The sequence below is a fragment of the Mugil cephalus genome, chromosome 18 (assembly GCF_022458985.1).
Source record: "Mugil cephalus isolate CIBA_MC_2020 chromosome 18, CIBA_Mcephalus_1.1, whole genome shotgun sequence".
Classification (NCBI taxonomy): Eukaryota; Metazoa; Chordata; class Actinopteri; order Mugiliformes; family Mugilidae; genus Mugil; species Mugil cephalus.
In genome coordinates, this window is record NC_061787.1 from 5,840,079 (window position 1) to 5,856,861 (window position 16,783).

Genomic DNA, 16,783 nt, shown 5'->3' on the forward strand with positions numbered 1-16,783 from the left:
CAACTACAAATCCCTACTTAGAGAATCTGTGAACTGAGTCACTGCTAACTGAACAAACTAACAAGCGCACACACTCTGCGAAAAAGGGAAAAAAGCCCCGGAAAACAGTAGAAAAAGAGAGAGAGAACTGTACCTGTAAGGCAGGAGAGCAGGGAGCTGGCTGAGTGAGAGGAGAGGCAAGGCTAGGATTCCTCCTCTCTGACTCTTATCCTCACGTTTCTTCTACCGGATCTCCCTCCGCTCATAGAAGGGTTTGAGTCTCGGTGCTGGGATTTTTGGTTTCAAGAGTAAAAAGAGGTGGGTTGGTGGTGGTGGTGGTGGTGGTGGGGGGGGGGGGACCACACAGCTCCTGGAAGACAACCTCTCTCCTCTAATCCTCTCTCCGATGTGATGACACTCTCTAACCTCGACCATCTGTTGAAACACGTCCCGGAGCAGTCAGCACCACGCTGTGTCAAGAACCCCACTCTCCTGCCCAATCACAGGCCGGCTGCTGGGTGGCTCCTCGCTGCCAGGAGGCAGGGACAAGGACACAACGGCACAGCGCACAGGGAGACACACACACACACACACAGTCACACACAGTCACACCACCACCCCCACCCACCACCACCACGCGCTCACACAGACACTCTATGAGATGGGAGCAAGAAAACCCCCCAGTCATCGTAACCTGAGAGCCGGAGGAGGAGGAGGAGGAGGAGGACAGGGAGAGCGAGAGGAGTGGAAAGAGGAGGAATGGGAGGGGTGCAGGAAGAAAGAGAGTAAAAGAGAGCTGCAAGGGAGAGAGAGGGAGGAAGGTGGATGGAGAAATACTAGTTGCGTGTTTTATTATCGCCTCGCCTTAAGGATTTCCCCACACAAATCTCACCCTTAATGCAATGACACACACAACGAAGCGCTCACCTCGGCCCTTGACCCGCTTCCTCCCCGTTGTTCCTCTCCCCTGCAGCTACGGCACATGTGGCCTTAAAGAATAAAAACTAGGAAAGCAATAAAATTCGGTATTGGCTCCGCGGTGGGAACGCTGTTGGCACTGAGCTGTTACATCTGCAGGCAGCAGCCCTCACACCTCAGTGTGATAAATCCTCACGGTTCCCCCGGCTGCATTCCGGCCCTTCACCACCTATCGCCTTAAGTTAGAAACGAGGGGCAGAGGGGACGACGCTGAAATTACAAAGCTAAGGAAAAGATTCGAGATAAAGAGGAAAAAGGGAGCAAGGATACGCCGGGGGTCTGCTTACACGTAGCAGATTGGTAACCCAAACGCCCCGTATTCGCTATCAGCCTTTCAGATTTAACAACGTTACTGCTGCATTTCCTAAATGAATCAACCAATTTCCAGCCCATTCATGCAAAACACACACACACACACACACAAAAAACATTAGGTGAGAAAGGCTGCCACATTAATCATTTTTGTTGCGCCACTGTCCTACTCACTGATCCATTAAGGAAGGATTACGAGACCTTGATGATGTTTCGGGAGCAGCTTCAAAGGCGAGCACTAATGAGGTGATGCCCATTTGATATCCAGCAGCATCGCCGTGAGTTAATCAGAGGTGTGAAACCACAAATAAAAGGATCGCAAGTGGTTCATTTACATTCTATAAGCAGCAACGGGCACAATGGGCCCTGTTAGTTCACAGGGTTAAAGACAGTTCTTAATGAAGACTTTGACGTAATTATCTCTACTTAAAATAACTATGATTCACTCCTAAAAGAAAGCTTCATGTTATACTTTGCTTTCCAGTTTATTTTGATTGCTCTACACAAGAAACAGCAGAGATAAAGCCACTATTTGTCAGAGCGCGGCCCCAGATATAAACGCCCCGAGCTGACATTTAACTAAACGAGGTCTATTTTTCACCGGGGACACGTGAAACTTTCTCCGGCTCGGACTGACGATGTTTGAAACAGGGGCAGCGGCGAGAGCGAGTTAGGGCCTTAGGGGGGAAAAGAGCTCAAATTAGATTAACTGAATTCACAAAGACTGTCCTCAGCCCCTCCCTGCATGGCTACACACATCCCAACCCACACCTCCAACCCCGAAGCCCCCCCCCTATTCTCACGGCCGAGAGGTTTCCAAAAGGGCCTTCGGGCAGGCCAGGGGCGACCAAATCTCCGTGCTCTTCACTGGATTAAAGGTGGCTGCCCCACCGGGAGAGAGGGGCTGGTTTTTTTTCCAGAAGCTGAGCACATCTGTAAACATCTTAAACCCATGCGGACGGAGCAGTTATCGGGCGGGGACTCTGTGGAGAAGCACCTATTTACATTTATAGAGGTTTGGTTGTTGTTGATGTCGTTGAGTTTTATATGTCCACCGCTGACCTGCACTTTTCATTTTCACTTCCGCAGCAACAAAAGCGAGAATGGAGGGAGGTCTATCAAACGGCCTCATCTTATGAATGACTGAATGACCTGCAGGGGGCCAGTGGTCCTCTGGTAACCCCCCCCCCCCCATTCACTCTCCTTCTCCTCATCCTTACTCCACAATGAGTTAACCGAGACCTTCATCCCGGATACTTGGGACACACATATTCTTAAAAATTTTAAATCTTAAAGACGAGCACGTTTCTCCAACGTCATCCCTTCATCCGCTCTTAAACTGCCTCTTCTGACCTTGGACTCACTTTTGCGTCCAACTTCCAACCATCAGTTGGATCTGCAGGTGCAGGCAGAGGCCAGTGTTGGGAGGGCTGGGTGGGGGGGCTCCTCGGTTCACTAGCCCCATTCTCTCTGGCTGAATGAGATACATAGGGGTGTCATAGCTGGGATCCGGCCTCCGTGCCGATGCAGACTGCTAAAGCTGGCGCTGGGGGAATCGGCCATGATTCGGGTGTGGTGGGGTGACGCCGTCATAGGCCATGCAGCATTTTAGCTTTCTAACCTTCCACTGTGCAGCAAAACACGCAAGATTACTAGCAGCACAAAGAGGGGAACCTGCAGAAGATGTTGACAGTTTGTCCGGAAAGTACGAGATTAAGGAGAGAAAATGAAAGGCAAGAGAACTGAGAGAAGACAGAAAAACAGTAGGAAAAAATAGAGGGAGAAAGTGTGGAATGGAGGAGGGAGAAAGGAGGAGCTTATGTGGTACATGAACACACGCATGCGGTGGGATCTCGCCTCACACCACACTGCATGCATTTGCACGCGCAAAAAGCCACGCATGCATGCGAACATGCGCAAGAGCGTTCATCAGTACCCATCCCTGTCTGGTTTCACTCAGAACAATAAACACCGAGGACCTGTTTTTAAATAGGCACTGGTAGAACTGGTCAAAACAAACAGCAACAACACACACAGAGGTGGTTTGTGCGACTAGTCGTACTTCTGTGTGCGTTCCTGCATTTGTTAAAGATTCACTAGGGATGTAACGATTACTGGTTTCATGACGAACCGCAGCAAAAATTCCCGACGGTTAGTGTTACCATTTCAGATCATTAAAGCCGTGTCTGATTACTGCACGAAATAATTCACCGTGATACGGCTCATTTCTGGAGAGGCAGCAGCACTCAGGCCGACTGGGGGTGGGCGATACTGGGAATTCAGGTATCGATCTGATACCAATATATACACTTAGATGCCATGATCCAATATACTTTTACTTAGAAATGCATGATCAAAAAGACATTTTTAATTTTGCCTTTAGCTAGTTTAATATTAATAATATTAATATTTAATATTTTAGCCAAGTTAACCAGTTTGTATAAAATATTATAATATAAATTTAACAGTATATAAATTAATTAATACCCCTTTTAATGCACACAGTTGTATAGTGCAAAATAAAAAAAATGGAACAATGTAACAACAATGTAAGTAAATAAAAGGATTAAAGTAATAATAAATATGTCGTTCGTCAAAAAAGGAAACTAAAGTTTTACGCCTTATTCCTGTAAAAATACATATTATTAACACATGTTTCAGTTGTGTATGAACGCTGCTATTTAATTATAAATGTTTGGTCAATAGTTTCCCTCCAGCGCTGCAGTAGCTAATATGAATGAATGAATATGAATGAATATGGTTTGAATGGGGATCCTTAATATAAACAATAAACAAACAGGAAGTACACAACACAGATTTGGTGTATTTTGAAAAGAAAACGTGTGTATCTCAGTCAGATAATAATAATAAAATAATAGTGCTAATAAATGTGCTTTTCCATTATTTACAGAGTGGGTGTGCAGCAGGCAAACCCAGTGATGCTATGGCTACCACATGCTAAAGTTCAATGTACTTGTTTTTTTCACATCGTTTTCTCGAAATAAATTTGGTTAAATGATTTTAGTGTGTGTATAAGTACTTTTTGAACATTTTGAGCACATTTCAACAACACTGAAATAATAATAATGAGAACCGTGATAAGTTTGGTCACGATAACCATGACGTGAACATTTCATCTCTAATATTCACCATATTAACTTTAATACTGCCATTCAGTAAATGTGCTTAATATGTATTAGCTCACAACACCGACCTCTATAATGGAGTGTTTGTCTGTTTAATTTGGATGATTAAAGACCTTCATTTAGGAATGATGATATCTTGATAAACTGAATTAAAGCATAATTTATGTGGATTCGAACACATAATCATTTATGCAGATGACACCAAACGCTGCATAACAATACAGAGCATCACTGGGGCTTTTGTAACTTTAAAGGTTTCCAGCGATTGTTCCAATAAACATCAGGGGCGACACCTATTCTACAAAAGCCATTGTCAAGCAGCTGGCAGGTAGTGGTGCAGACAAAAGGAATACGCAAACTCGCAGTGAAGCTATTTACAGTAAACTGAGATCAAGTGTTAATGATGATCAAAAGCCTTCAGTTGAAATGGCACATGTTACCTCTTGTTTGGAGGACGTTTCAATGATCCATGGCTGTGAACCATCAGTGCCAAGACGGTAATGCAATTTAGAATTAAAGATTATATTATTGCTCAATAACACACTCTAAAGTTGTGGTCTTCTTTTAGTTCTTTTATCCAAGGAAAATTTAGCTCCAATTTCAGTGCAACATATCAGACAGCAGGTTGCCACCTCAGTAATAAGACATCCAGATAACAATAGCTATCAGGACATTTTATGATTCCACAGTTAACAAGATACCATTACAAACACATTATGCAGTATCTTCCATATCCGCAGACACCAATATCAAACATCCTCATTTATCTCACGACAATACTGTACTACTTAAATACAAAGCCTCCTTTCATTCGCTTTTCCCAACTTACAGCATGTTTTATGTCCAGAGGAATGATAAAATCCAATGATAGCGCAGAGACAAACTACAGAAATCCCACAGACCACCCACGGAGCAAATTTTTTTAAAGCAGGATTAACCTTGCGAGAGCTTCTAGAAAAGTTAGGAAAAGATAGCGAGACAAACCAACCCCATCACTCCCCCTGATCTGGTGAATCACAGGACGACAGAGAAGATAAGGCACGGCCTTGAGGTTCAGCAACTGGCTAAATGGCCGGGAACCATTGCTGCGAGCCGTGAAGACATGAGACAGATACAGTGGAGATATAGTGATCACTCACTCTCCCTGGACCCAGGTGAGATGAAAGACATTCTGACAGCTACGACAATGGTAGTCATGTAGTGACTAGGTTCCTCGGGTCTTTACGGCCTCAGGGTTTACTGGCAAGGAATTCCACTTCCACAATATATTGGTCTCTTTTGTCGGTCTCATACGGCAAGAATATAGCACAGGTGAGAAACGTAACAGCTGCAACAGTGGGAATATAAAAACTATTTCCCAACAATTCACATTCACAGAAAAGTCTCCGGCAGCGATGAATTATTTATGAATACACAAGTATTTAAACATTTCAAAGAGTCTGTAAAAAGGGAAAAAAGCAACAGAAAACAAGCACTTTGGGTCAACATAAATAGGAATGGAGTCGCCTTCATTCATGTGCAAAACCCTTATTTGAAAACCACCAAACTCACGACATCTTTTAGGAATTAATTCTCAGATTCCGATTCTTCTCCAAGATAAAAAAAAAACTAGAAGAAACATATCTGAGCATGTTCAACAGATTCTGCTGATATTGCTTCAGCATTGTCACGGAATCATGTGACCGAAAAAAAAGGGGATTTGGGTTTGTACACAAACTTCATCTGTTCAAGAAGTTAATCTTGCCTAGTTTAAAATATGATTAGGCACCACCCGAACTTGAATCCTTCTGCTGAAGTTCAAAAGGACAACAAAGAATGTTTTTTTGAGATAATGGAAAAAATGCATTGGTAAAGTATATCACTGACCCCTCAGGAAGAGTTCCTCTGTAGCCACAAATCAATAGTCTCCCCACTACTAAAGAGTAATGGATTCAACAAACAATCATTTCCCTCCCCCTGACTCCAAACAGTCTCCTGAGTAATAGGAAAAAAAGCGTTTGTTTACACTGATACTCTCTGTGAAAAACAGGCCAACTCTTTGTTAACTTCTAAAAAAACCTTGACCCCAAAAAGACACTGAAACAAAGCGGTAATTGTTGTCACGAAGCCAGTGTCCAGCTCCTTCCCGTCTTTCCCGAGCAGCTTTTTGGAAGTCTCATCCTCACCGAGTGGTGCTCCCGTTTCCGGAAGCCCCGCTTCCTAATCCTCTCAAGCGAAAAAAGGTGGAACAAGCAGGAACAAGGAGAAAAAAAGGGGAAAGCGGTACGTGGGAAGGAAGTGCTACGCGGGCTGCAACGTTCAAAACGCCTGGTGGAAAATAATCCCATAAAGCATGCCGCCGGTGGCCTGTTGAGAGGGAGAATTAGGATTTGCGTCGGGCAGATAGGCCGTTCAAATATCCCCCTCAGAGGCCATAACTTGCCCCAGGGCCACGATGAGGACAGGATTTTCGTTCGTCAGCAGAACGTGGCAAGAAAAAAAAAAAAAAAAAAAGTGGATGAGGTTAGAAAATACTTTCGCTTAATGAAACAACGGTGCCAGAAACGGTTAGTTTGGCTCTCGACACCCGTCATCAATCCAAAATCCGATGCCTGACAAAAGAGGCGAAAGAACTAGAAACTGGTGTCCACATGGCAAACTTGGTACACACGCTAGTTTAATTAGAATACAAACTATGTTTTCTGTGGCCGGCGAGATGAAAACACTGGGATGTGGCTGCGGCTTTTAACAGGGTGTTTGTCGGGTTCCTGGGCAAAGGGGGGAAGCGAGCGAGGCTCTATATGATTTGTGATTCGCACGCGGGTGGGAAGAGAAGCCTTTTAATCTGTGCCCTGGACTCCGCTTCCTCTCGCTAGGAGAAAATCAGTAACATGAACGGCTCAACCACGGGGATGTTTATGACCCGGCGAAGGGCCACACAGTGCAGGGGATCATTTGTATGAGAATGGGGACAAGAGCGGGACCCTCCCCTCCACTAAGCTCCTCATCCAGCTTCTTTTATACCTCCGGGACCTCTCATTATACCCTTCACCTATTTGCCTCTTTTCAGATGTATTTGCACATTTACGCATCGAAATTCTGACGCTATACGCTGGGATATTAAATGCATTTCAGAGGGGAAGGGCAGATCCGAGAGGAGGCTAAAAGTCTCAAACAGGTGCAAATTCCAGCGATGCCTGTGTGCGTTCGGACGCTATTGTGCGTCTACACAACCCGGGGGCCGAGCGGCGCGTTGAAGGCGACGTCCACGAGAGACATCTGACCGCCAGACCTGCTTTTTTCGTGCGCGTGAGACAAAACAGGATCGGGAATATTTATTTACATCGTTTATAATTACTATGACTCAATGGTATTAAATTGTGACACTGACACAACTTCCCATTTCACGCTCATCCTGCACACGGTGGAGTCTGGAAACACGCAGCAGACAGCCCGATGCCGCAGGAGAATTCAGGAGCCTGTGGCCGTGTGGGTGGGGGAGCACTCGTTTGAGGAAAACTCCCAATAATCCAATTAAGCACATAATTTCCTTTAGCACACAGGAACTGAATCGACTGTCGGAAAGCGGCAGAGTCAGGAAAAGTGAAAAGTGAAAGGCGTACGGACGGAGGACGGGAGAGAAAAGCCTTTTTTTTTTTTTTTTTCCCTGTGTACCGTTCAGCTGCTTCAAGGAACAAAACGCAAACAAAGCTTTAGAGGAACGGGCTTTAGATCTCGGCAAACATGGCGGGGCCTCCCGTGCTCCACTTTGTAACTGTCCTGCTTGGCTGGAGATCAGCTCTCTTGTACAGGACCGTTTTTTTTTTTTTTTTTTTTTTTATTAAGCAGGGATCCCTTAACCAAGAGCCAAGCAGCCTTTCACGGCGTGTGAATCCGAGTGAATCACGTGACGATTGAATATGCATGAGAGGAGTGAAGGGGGCTCCCTGTATAGCTGGCCTCATATTCAAACAGAAAAATGATAAAATTAACAGGCAAAACTGAATTTCTTCTGTTATTTCTCACTGTTAATACTGATATTTACGAATAAATGTCATAGTGAGTATTCGATGCGGAGCCACGTGATGAAAACCCTCTGAACCCATTGTCGAAGTACATTTTCTTCTTTCTGAAATGACACCAATATACACTAGATTCAGTGAATCTAACTCCAGAAAAGAGAGGGACGTTGAAGGGGGGAAAAACAGTAGAGGAATTCAGAATATCTTCCTCGTAAGTGCTTATCTTCCCTCTTGCAGCGTGGAATCTCGGCCACTGTGACGAGGCCAAAAAGGAGAAAATGAACTTCGTCTTCTGAATGTTTCAGTCTAAAAAGCGCCACTGTGTATGGAGTAGTTCAAGTTTTTTTTATTTATCTCTTTAGTATTCAGCTTTGATTTGATGTATGTCTGATTCAGTCAAGTTTCAGGCTTATTTACGAGATGCAAAGAGACTTCGGAAATCCCTATTTCATATGGAGGAAAAACAGAAAAAAAGGAGAATAAAATCTGTTTTCTCAATAAATAGATGCCGAGTTACAACATTTGCACGATCTAAGGCAACAAGGGGAGAAACACGGTATATGACAAAACGGAAGTTAAATTTAATTATGGCGATTGTTGCAGCAATAAAACAAAAAGAGAGGGACACTGACAAAATGAAAGCAAAAGGAGGGGAGGATAAAATGAGAGTATGATTAAAATAAATTAATTCAGCAATAATTACCAAATTATATTATATTATCTTAATGTAAGCTCTGTGAATCTACATCTACATTTTTATTTGCAATCTTTTTTTTTTGCACTGTCTTATCTTGCACAAACTACCTCACTGTCTACATATTATAATCTTACATTATATTATAAATTATAAGCAATTTTAATTCCCATTCCTCCCTGTATATACAGAATGTCCTTATATTTCTATTTTCCTCTATGTACTTTTCAGATATTTCAAATTTGCTATTGTTTTTTGTATATATTCTATATGACAAGGAAATTTCCCATACGTGGGATAAATTAACAATGTCTTATGTCTTAACTTTCAAATAAAAGGTTTGAAATGAGCAAAGGAAAGATAGACTATAAACACATTATGGAAACCATAGAAAAAAAAGGGGAAATAGCCTTAACGTGTGAAAAGGGGAGCTCAGATTTCTGTTTAAAGCTTCCATATAATAAAAAGAACCCGTCTTAATTCCTCATACTTCATTTCCTGTTCCTGCCGGGGTTCACGTGGCCAAAGGATCCAGAGCACGACCACAGCTGAGCGACTGGAGACTTTCACGCCTGAGCCGGCGCGCAGAAGAATCAAGATGTGGGAGGTAGAAGTCTTTGCATCATAACTGTACGTGCTCCGCTTCTGATACCTACAAATCCCCAGCTTTGTTTTTGCAAGTAAAAAAAAAAAAATAATATGCAGCAATTCTCATAGCAGAACATTTACTGGCACGCTCACCCAGGGATGGTGTAATAAAAGGCACAGTGTTTAGAAATCTCACATTTCTAATTCAGCGGCTGAACTCACGATGGGGGTTCAACGTGAATTCCTGAAAAAAAAAAAAAAAGTGGGAAAACAGCGTCTCCGTTCATACGGTGACGAACGTGTTTAGCTTGGTGTCGGACATGCTGAAACCATACGGGTAAGAATTAAAAGGGATAAAACATGTTGAAGGCTTTACGGGCCCCCCCGCCACATATTGTACAACGCTTGAGCTCGTGGTGAAATCAAAACGTATGTTGACTGAATTAAAAATAGCCATAAATATCGTGGCCTATAGCTTAGATAAACAGGGTTTGGAAGTAAAAAAAAAAAAAAAAAAAAGACTTAGCAGCTGTGGAAACGTTTGCCGCACTTGTCTAATCCCTTCCTGGTACCTTAAGAGAACAACAGATATAAAGCGACAGGTTTACGACGGCAATAAAGAAAAGGATTCTTCTAATCTGATCTGAAAGAAATGACATTTGTGCTTTTCCTACATTAATAATTAATCCATCTATCCTCAGTTATCATTCTTGACCAGAATTTTGAATCATGGGGAATCACAGGAAGCGTAACGTGGAGGTTTCTCTAACAAATGAACGACATGTGCGGCTTGGGGAGATGACAGATTTACATTAGGGAGGTGTCTGGCTACAGGTAAACCAGGATCACATGCTGCTAAAGAGCTCAAGTCATTTTAAGCCTTTTCCAAGGAAATGCATAATCCAGCCACACGCTGCAGAATTTATTGACAAACCAGGTTAAATCATTCTGTTTTGGGAAGCTGTCTGAATCTCATTTAGGAGAAACACTAACTCAGCTCGGCCGCAACTATGCAGAGTCAAAAAGTGTGACAGAAGTTGCCTATAAAATGCGCTCTGAGCACTTTCCACATCCCATCTAGTTTGCCATATGAACCCCGTGCTCTTGGCATCTCCTGTCACGACATTACACAATAGTGTTCCATGTCAAACAGCAAGTTGGTCCTCTCGCATCACCAGCCAAATAGAAATCGCAACCTCAAGATTTATGTCCAAGTCTAAGAAAACTAGGCCCGCTGGCACCGCCGACGTGGAATTTCCAGATCAACAGGAAGTCAAAGGGGCTTTCATTTCAGTGTCTTTCTGCCACAATTAAGACTTCGTAAATGCAGCCCAGATAATTAAAAACACCTAAGACTGAGCCCTTTGACTGACAAGGCCGGCCCCAAATTAATCGCATGCTGCGTTTCCATTTCCCTCTAGAAATACACAAAACCAAAAAAACGCAATAAAAACCTGGTAATGGAAACACCTACATTTAAAAAAATAAACTCTCAAATGTTGCTACAACATCTTTATGCTCTCATGAGGTCATTTTTGCAGACGTATCAATATAAAAGTGTATCATGGAAGTGCAACGGAAACAATTTTTCAAGTTTCCCCGTCACCAGAGATGACGTGAGGCGTCATGTGACCAGTTCATTTCAAGGCCGTGTCCTCAAAGTGAAGTCGCATGACAAGAATTTAACCCTTTAAGATCTGAACATCCTGCTGCACTTTAAAAAAAAAAAGGTTGAATTACCGTAATTCACTAATGGACAAAATTCAAAGTGTGTCTGACACCTTTCAATGGAAATAAAGCGCAGCTGTACTTTATCGAAATTTCAGAAATATCGCTTTTGTTTTGTAAAAAAGTGCAATGGAAACGTAGCTACAGACACTGAGAAGTCAAACAGAGGACTTGACTGAGGACTGAGATCTGTGTGTGTGTGTGTGTCTGTGTGCGTGTGCGTGTGTGTGTGTGTGTGTGTGTGTGTGTGTGTGTGTGCGCGTGTGCGTCGTACACAAGCCAAACTTGTGGAGTCAATTGTCAAGGGCGTGCAAGTCTTAGCCATGAAAGCCATCTGGGAAGGAGCAGAAATGCCACTATTTACGGCTATAAATAGAACAAATAAGGCCCGCAATCAGAGTGATAATCCCTCAACAATGTAGCGGCTTTGTGGCGTCGCTTAACGTTCCACGGCACGACTCGGAAGGACACGTCCTGTCCCCCAGATAAAATGGCCACGTAGCCGGGGCGGTCGACCTTTGACCTGGGTCTGGATGAGTCCGAGGGGTCTGGAATTAGACGCGTTATTTCAGTCCCTCTTGTCCGAAAGAGTCCTCTTCAGTATAAATGAAGTGGAGGAAAACGCTGCGCTCAGGGATACGAGCATCCAACTGTAGCGGAGCGTGTCGATGACGAAGCAAAGAGGTCAAGGTTAATAAATATGAAGTTATGAAAGTGACTGGAATTTAACAGGTCGTTTCAAATAATCTGCATTTGCAACTCGTAAAATGCAGAAGCGTCCAGTAAAATGCATTTTAAGAGGACACCATGCATGCAACTCCAAGTCCTCATCTCTCCAGACGACCGTTTGTTCTCTCAAGTCACAATAAAAACAAAAAGAAGGGTCTGAAAGCAGCGCTTACGCACAAATACATGGCAGCGCTCCTCTTCTCTAAAGCAGCGCTTCTGAAGCTGATTCTTATTACCGAATAGCATATCCCCCTGTGGCATTGTGTTTGCTCCTTCTTGCTTGACATGGGGGCAATATATTAAAATGTATGAGCCTTTATCCTGCCCTGTTCAAACAGAGCCAAGTCGGATTTGCCCAGGACACAATACAAAAGACGAGAAAACACGTGCACATGCGCACTGACACACGGGAGTAAGAGTCAACTGCTGTCATTGTTTATTCGTAAGAGCCAAATATCCACGCCGGCAGTGTGTGAGATTAAATCCTGTCCAGGGAGGCCAGAGATATCTGTGCCAAAACCAGGATATGTCTTTAAGGTAACAGTCAATTTAGGTGCTTGCTCTATGCTTTCTTGGTTTTATTATTTCAGATTTACCCTCAGCTTCCACACCGGAGCAATAGAACACTTGAAATTGATTTTCAAGGCTCTAAAACCATCGTAGCACCCTCAGTTGATTTGTTCCCACTCTCCGAAACACATGGCGCGGCGCACACGAACTCAGGCTTCAAGAAAAACCCGGTATCTGCTAACATGTTATCTCCCCGAGGGGAGGCAAACATGCTCAGACTTAATGCGAAACATATTGAAGTATAAAAGCCCCACATCCTCTTAATGTTAGCAACAGAATAATGCAGCAGCGATACTTGCGATGACCCCTCTAATTTCTTTCAAAAGAAAAAGCCACTTTTTTTTTTTTTAAATACGTAGATAAGAGATTTCTTGCCTAATCATTGAAAATGTTCTGCAGAGACAAGCTAGAGCATTTTCTTTTTCTTTTTTTTTTCCTGTCCAACATCAGCATCAGCTCTGGGCTCTGTTTTTAACACATACCAGTCATTATTGGCAAGTTTGTTCTGGCCATCCATTGGATAGCAGAAGGTTATCGGGTATCAGGCCTCGCTGCTGCTGTGTGAACCAAACCCAGAGGCAATATTATTCTCCAAAAAGAAAAAGAAAAAGAAAAGTTCGACTTATATACTTCTCTATTTTGTATCGAGGATCTGTAAACAGTGCTGATAATTGTTATTTTGTCAATAGAAAACAACAAAAAAAAAGTTTAATAGCTAAATTTTCACATTTCATACTGGTAGATTGGACATATCAGACATAATCAATAAGAAAAAAGTCATTTCACCGTATCCCTGGTGAACTGGCGCGTTGTTGGACTTGTCCTGAGGGTTAAGGGAAGCTCAGGTTAAGCTCAGACTGCAGATAAATCAACTTCCACACACATCCACTTCTAACTCTTTTCCGTTCCTCCCAGACCTCCCAGTTTCCCTGAGCCCAGCAGGGCCACGAGCTGCGGTACTGAAACAACACTAAATCTCCACCACCACTGGTCTAGAAAAACAAGCTGGCAAAGGAACAACACTGCATGAGGACAATCTATACAGCACACCACGAAGGCCTTCTACTGAGCATTTAACAAAAATCAAGTAAAAAACAAAAAAAAATCTATGAAAGGGTAAAACAGTTGCTGTATGCGACTTATAATCGGAGACAAAACCATTTGCAGACACATTTGTAGTGAGACCACACACAACACGCAAAAAAAAATTTTGTTAAAGATTTATTTTTCATATTTGGAGCAGGGACAGACAAACTATGAATTATTCACGGCGACGGACACGTTCAAAACACGTCCTTATACATTCGACACAACGGAGCAGTCGCTCTCTCTTGCAACATTTACAGTAATATCATCTTCCTCTCGAAACACGCGCTTCTCATTATTTAAGGCGCTTGCTAAGCCAGATTTCCAGAAGACAAACATGTGCGCTCTTCCTCGGCTGACGAATGTCTTCGCAGTTACACAGTGATAAATGTTTCACTTTACGTCAACACGGATCCACTTCGCAACAGTTAATCAGAACTGACGCGCGTGTAAATGAACAAACTGCTTTCTCTTGTGTACGACGGTGTGTTTGTAGAAAGGAGTTTCACAACATTACGGGGTGACGGGGAGTATGAGGTAATCCTGGTGTAAGAGTTTAATATCTTCTTTCCAAAATAATATAATAAAATCCTTTATTTGAGTTGATGTGAGGGAGCAACTACTGAAACAAATTAAAGGTAATGTAGGTTGTGGTCGACTGGTTTCCATAATCTTCTGAGAACTAACCACGTGCCGCGTTTAGCTCAACTATCCGTATGGCGAGGCATCGATTGTTTGCTCCTCCTCCGCTCACACCTCGATCCCTCCCAACGAGAAGCAGACTTGACCCGACTTGAGGCAGGAGTTGCGGCCCAAACAGCTCCAAGTGATTTTTGTTCTTAACCTCGGGGGGCTTTGTTTTGAAATCTCCAGGGGGGTATTGAAAAAATGAAATGCAAGCGCCCAGCGGAAAAACCTCCTCCCTCCTCCCGCCGCCTCGGTTAAGAGAACAGATAGTCGGCGGTGGCGAAGCGCTAACCCCACTTAGCTAAATTGACCGTGTCTCATCCCTCAATACCTACTGTTCCCATGGGGGAAAATGAGCTCCGCCAGGTGCCGTGCAGGATCTTTCGAGGCTTCAAGAATTTTCTGAACTGTTAACACGCCTCTGCATTCCTGCTATAGGAGTGGAGCTTGGTCAGACACGCCTGGATAGCCTTGGTCATCACCCTCTCCGGCAACAGAACCGCGTCTCAGACGCCGGCCAGTTCCTTCGCTCTCCGAGCAGTACTTTCTGATGAGTCATGCGATATGCCCCCGGCTCGCGAGAGCGCCACACAATCTCACGCATCACATTTTCAAGGATTTGGACGGAAAGTAAATTGTCCAGATGGCCCCCGACTCAGCAGTGGCCATATTAGCTTTCAAAAAAACGTCCCCGGCTCAGTCCTGGGTTACCGTTTACCTGGGGGGGGGCGGCGGGGCACTTCCCTTTTGATTTCTGCACAGTTGCTCTGATCTGTCAAGCAGAAAAATAACCAGAGGCTACTTCAAAGCCCGGGTTTTCCTCGCAGAAGGCTACGTCCTAAACGCTACTTACTGCCCCTCGCGCGCGGAGCCAAAGCTTAAAGGCGTCTTTATATGAAAATTGGTTTCATTAAGATCGCTGGAATCCTTTGAGGGGCCGGTGGGAAAAAAGAAAACACATGTTGACAAGCACAAACGTCTGCACCTTCTTATAATCATCAACCTTGATACTTTTTCACAATGCCTTTCTGACAGCGTCCCCCCTCCCCTCCTCACCTCTCCACACATTTAGTCAGCCTGCACGTATATATACTAAAAAAAGCAACTGTAAAAGTCTTAAAACTGGTCGGGTTTCTGAACAACACGACTCTGTTCTTACACCGGTCGCTGCCATTCGTGGTTTCTGCGTTGGTGAAAGCTTACCCTGTGCGCTCACGTTTTATCTTAAGAGGTGTTTTACGGTGTCCAGTGGGAGGCCGGGAGGAAAAGGATCCATTTATTTTTTATTTTTTTGCCAAAAAAGTCGAGGCATATACACGGCACTCACGCAGCAAAACACTAATTATCCTGCAACTGGAATCATCAATAATGCTGCTCTGTTTACCTCGCGAAGAAACCCGAAGCCTAACACAGAAAGGTGTGTCGTTACTAAGCACATTTAAGGTCAGACTGGTTAAAAAAACAATTCTGATAAATAAATAAATAGAAGGATGGTGAAATGCTGCATTTAAATCCGATAGAAAACATCAAAGAAGCTAATCCAAACGATTCGGATGGATTCAAAAGCCCCTTAATTTTAGAAGCTAATTTCAAAACAATTAAAGCTGGAATGTGAAATCGAGGGTCAGCTCCTTTATTCACAACCTCCGGTTGGCCTGGAAAAGCTTTCCAGCTGTAACCTGGTTGCAATAACACTTCCAAAATGCTGTAAAGTCAACCGATATCGGAGCATGGAAATTATTAGACGTCATACATAAGAGCAGATGGGAGAACTCCAAGAGGGAGGCATTTTATCACAGTCCAGGCTCAGGACCTGCTGTGGTTGTTCCCTTCCAAGGTTAGGAGGGGGGTAACCCAGTCTCATCAAGCAGTTCCTTATCTGGCCGAGGATCAAACCCTCAAAAGTGTGCTGTAATTTTTTTTTCTAATGGCTTTGACAAGCTCTGTTTTAGTGCGGTTTTGGTCCGGCCCTGGAAAGTGGAGCAAGTCCTACATGAAATGCCTTCGCATTATACGGGGACAGAGATATAATGTTGCCGGGAGTAAATGGAAAACGATGAGGTGTTTTAACACCGCATGAGGTGACGTCTTTGGGTAATTCGACCACTATCGTGTTGAAGCCCTTTTTTTCCACCAGGTCCAGGTTAAATGCTTCGTCATCAAACGCACACGGTGAGAAGGATTTCAGCTCACAGCAGCAGGTCTTGTAGATAATAGGTTTCAGTTAGGCTAGGCCCTCGATCCGAGCTCCCCGAGCTCAGTGTGGCTCGCTTTTCAGAAGAAGG

General features: G+C 43.7%; 1 protein-coding gene across 4 annotated transcripts in view; it reads right to left on the reverse strand.

Moving 5' to 3' along the window:
* sulf1 (sulfatase 1) overlaps positions 1 to 16,783 on the reverse strand; it is a 79,694-nt gene that overhangs the window by 36,641 nt on the left and 26,270 nt on the right. Inside the window, exon 1 of one of the 4 annotated variants that reach the window (XM_047567769.1) lies at positions 134 to 585. The exons of 1 other annotated variant lie outside the window; for it this stretch is intronic. The gene's annotated coding sequence lies outside the window, so the exon portion shown is untranslated. Of the gene's footprint in view, positions 1 to 133; positions 590 to 16,783 lie in introns of those variants that run through there. 2 more of the 4 variants (XM_047567771.1, XM_047567773.1) reach the window with 2 other exon arrangements.